A 4481-nucleotide genomic window follows, 5' to 3' on the forward strand; every position below is an offset into this window, starting at 1 on the left:
TGCTGATACTGTTAGTACAGGGACCACACTTCAAAGTTAAGAACCCCTGCTGTAGGTCACCAATAAGTCCAGGCTTTAATTAGGCAATTTAACAAATAATAAGTGCTACTCGAGTTTGTTTCAGCCAAAATATTAGGTGACCAGACCCATGTGGCTGAGTTTGACTCGATCAAGCCTTCTATTCCATCCCTTCTAGTCCTACATGTTGGTAATTCACTCCCATGTGTATCCCCCTAGGTTCTTGCTAATATAGATTAGCAAGATCTTGTAACTCTTTGATGTATATAGGGCTGTTCCTCTCTGAATGGGTTACCTTAGGGTCTCATCTTGGTCCTGGAGGCGAAGAGAGGTGGAGCCTGAAGAGACAGCTTGTGAGACAATCAGCTATTGCAGATACAGCCATCTTACAGACTTTACGTAGAGAAAAGTTTACTCCTTGGCAGGTGGGATTGAGCAGGGTTGGGAAAGTTGGAGGTGATATATTGAGGGAAATTTGGAGACTCAGAGGTTCACTTCAGACACTAAGAAACTTTATTCGCCCTACAACATTAGAATCTGCAAATGTCCCCAGCCCAACCTAATTCCAAGAGAGACATTAGTTTCAATAAATGAAACTAATGTTTTTACCGTTCTATAACTTTATTGGACAACCAGCAGTTAGTTCTCATCCACATTAACTGTAGATTTTTGAAAGTGGTGACAGGTACATAGGTACCAATGTACAGAGCTTGTTTGAATCTTCATTACATTTTCTCGACAACCGCACACGGATAAGGTATGGGGCATTCCTTATTCCTTTGGTCCAGACAGCTTTGAGCCTGACGTCAATGCGTACATCTGGAGTTCCCATCTCCTTCCAGATGTCTTTGAGTGCCAGAGGGGCATCCTTCTTGAAACCCACTCCGTGGACGTGCTTGTGAATGTTGATAGTGTATTCTCTGGTTACCGCCTTGTTGATGGCGGACCGGCCCTTCTTCTTCTTGTCACCCTTCTTTGCAGGAGCCATCCTGCCGGGCCATAAAACAGACTTTTTACTTTAGAATAGATTTAGTTAGTTCTTTAGTTAGTTCTTTAGCTATGCTGCGCAGCATGCAGGATCTTAGTTCCCAGACCAGGGATCGAACCCAGGCCCTCTGCAGTGGAGGCGTAGAGTCCTAACCACTGGACCGCCAGGGAATTCCCTAGAATAGTTTTAGATTTACAGAAAAGTTGCAAAGATAGTACAGAGAGTTTTCATGTACCCCACACCCAGTTTCCCCTCTAATTAATAACTTATTGTGTTGGCCAAAAAGTTCATTCGGGTTTTTCCATTGCAGAAAAACCCAATCGAACTTCTTGGCCAACCCAACACATTTGTATGGCACATTGGTTGCAGTTGATGAACCAACGTTGATACATTATTAGTAACTAAAGTCCACCCTTTAGTTACTAAAAGATTTCCTCAGTTTTTCACTTATGCCCTTCTTTGTTCCACGAGCCCACATTGCATTTAACACCTCCTTAGGCTCCTCTTGGCTGTGACAGTGTCTCAGATTTTTCTTGTTTTTGAGGCCCTTGATAGTTTTGAGGAGTATTGGCCAGACATTTTTAGAATGTCCCTCAGTTTGGGGTGTCTGATGTTCTTCTCATGGTTGTATTGGAGTTGTGGATTTGGGGGAGGAAGACCACAGAGGTAAAGTGCTGTTCTCATTACATCATATCAAGGATACATACTGTCATCATGGCTTTTTACTGTTGCCCTTGACCAGGATCACCTGGCTGAGTCATGTTTGTCAGGTTTCTCTGCCATCAAACGATTCTTTTCCTCTCCCCTTTCCATACCGTCCTCTTTGGAAGGAAGTCACTATGTACGGCCCACACTTAGAAGAGTGGAGAAGGTTCAAGGTTTTTAGCCTGGTTTATGTATGCTCAAATGCCCCATCCCATATCTCAGGGGCTCCTCCCTCCCTCCCGGTTTTCTGTAATGTGAGAGACCTGGTAGGTTGTGCATTCCAACTGGTGCTGTGGTTCTATAATCCTTACCATCAGACCCAGGTCTTGGTCTTCAGCTGTCTGTGCCCTATGACTACTATATGACTCCTTCAAAGCTTCCCTTAAGGCCTTCTGGTTCTCTCTGCATGCTCTATTTTTTCTTAAGAGCTTTACTTAGGTATAACTGACCTACAATAAGTTGCACATATTTAGAGTATGTAATTTAATGTTTTAACATGTATACACCTGTGAAACCATCATCACAATCAAGATAATGAACACATCTATCATTCCCAGAAGTTTCCTCATGTAACTGTATAACCTTCCGCTCCTTCCCACCTCTTCCCCAATAGGCAACCACTGACCTGCTTCTTGTCCCTGTAAGAGTGCATTTTCCAGAATTTTATTTTTTATTATTTTTTAAAAATTAAAATATAGTTGATGTACAATATTGTCAGTCTCATGTGTACTACATGATTATCTGACATTTGCATACATTAGGAAATGATCACCATTGTAGGTCTAGTAACCATCTGTCCCCATACAATGTAATTACAATATTATTGACCATATTCCTTATGCTGTATATTCCATCCCATGGCTTGTTTATTTTATAAGTAAAGATTTGTATCACTTACTTCCCTTCACCTATTTCACCCTCACCACCTTCCCCTCTGGCAGCCACCAGTTTGTTCTCTGTACCTATGAGTAACAAAATGGAAACAGTTCCATTTTGTTTTGTTTGTTTTGTTTTTCAGATTCCACATATACGTGAGATTGTACAGTATTTGTCTTTCTGTCTGACTTATTTCAGTTAGCATAATACCCTCTAGATCCATCCATGTTGTCACAAATGGCAAGATGTTTTTCTGGTTGAGTAATATCCCATTCACCACATGTTTATCCATTCATCTATCGACGGACACTTAAGTTGCTTCTGTATCTTGGTTATTGTAAATAATGTTGCAATGAACATTGGTGTGCATATATTGTTTTGAATTAGTGTTTTTGTTTTCTTTGGGTAAATTACCCAGAAGTGAAATTGCTGGATCATGTGGTAGTTCTAGTTTTAAATTTTGGGGGGAAACTCCATACTGTTTTCCACAGAGGCTGCACCAAATCCCACCAACAGTGCACAAAAGTTCCCTTTTCTCCACATCCTCACCAACAATTGTTATTCGTTGTCTTTTTGATGATAGCCATTCTGGCAGGTGTGAGGTGGTGTCTTATTGTGGTTTTGATTTGCATTTCCCTGGTGATTAGTGATGTTGAGCATCTTTTCGTGTGTCTGTTCTGGCCATCTGTGTCTTCTTTGGAGAAGTGTCTATTCAAGTCCTCTGCTTATTTAAAAAATTTTTAAAAATTTTTTATTTTTACCTGCATCAGGTCTTAGTTGCGTGTGGCACGTGGGATATTCATTGAGGTGTGAGGGATGTTTTGTTTCAGCACGTGGGCTCTTCATGGTGGCGCACGGGGTTCTCTCTAGTTGTGGCATGTGGGTTTTCTCTCTAGTTGTGGCGTGCAGGCTCCAAAGTGTGAGGGCTCTAGTTTGCGGCATGCAGGCTCTCTAGTTGAGGCACGCAAGCTCAGTAGTTGTGGCACGTGGGCTTAGCTGCCCTGAGGCATATGGGATCTTAGTTCCCTGACCAGGGATTGAACCCACACCCCTTGCATTGTAAGGCGGATTCTTTACCACTGGACCACCAGGGAAGTCCATGCCCATTTTTTAATCAGGTTGTTTGTTTGTTTTTTGATGTTGTCTGAGTTCTTTGTATGATTTGGATATTAACCCCTTATTAGATATATTATTTGCAAATATCTTCTCCCATTCAGTAGGCGACCTTTTCGTTTTGTTGATAGTTTCCTTCGCTATGCGAAACCCTAGTTTGATGTAGTGTCGTTTGTTTATTTTTGTTTTTGTTTCCCTTGCCTGAGGAGACAGATCCAAAAAAGTGTTAAGACCTACATCAAAAAGAATACTACCTGTGTTTCCTTCTAGGATTTTTATGGTTTCAGATCTTACATTTAAGTCTTTACTCTATTTTGAGTTTATTTTTGTATATGGCTGAAGAAAGTAGTCCAGTTTGATTCTTTTGCATATAGCTGTCCAGTTTTCCCAACACCATTGATTAAAGAGGCTTTTCCCCCACTCTATATTCTTACCTCCTTTGTCATAGAGTAATTGACCATATAATCGTGGGTTTATTTCTGGGCTCTCTATTCTGTTCCATTGATCTGCTTTTGTGCCAGTACCATACTGTTTTGATTACTGTAGCTTTGTAGTATAGTTTGAAATCAGAGAGATGATACCTCTAGCTTTGTTCTTCTTTCTCAAGATTAATTTGGATATTAGGGATCTTTTGTGTTTCCATACAAATTTTAGATTTGTTCTAGTTCTGTGAAAAATGTCTTTGGTAATTTGATAGGGATTGCATTGAATCTGTAGATTGCCTTGGGTAGTATGGTCATTTTAACAGTATTAAATCTTTCAAACCATGAGCACAGTATAT

At 40.7% G+C, this 4481-nt stretch overlaps 1 pseudogene; it reads right to left on the reverse strand.

Annotated features, from left to right (window-relative positions):
* Positions 1-623: 623 nt before the first annotated feature.
* Positions 624-1006, reverse strand: LOC103015012 (60S ribosomal protein L31-like; annotated as a pseudogene).
* Positions 1007-4481: the final 3475 nt, after the last annotated feature.

Source organism: Balaenoptera acutorostrata, chromosome 9, assembly GCF_949987535.1.
Source record: "Balaenoptera acutorostrata chromosome 9, mBalAcu1.1, whole genome shotgun sequence".
NCBI lineage: Eukaryota > Metazoa > Chordata > Mammalia > Artiodactyla > Balaenopteridae > Balaenoptera > Balaenoptera acutorostrata.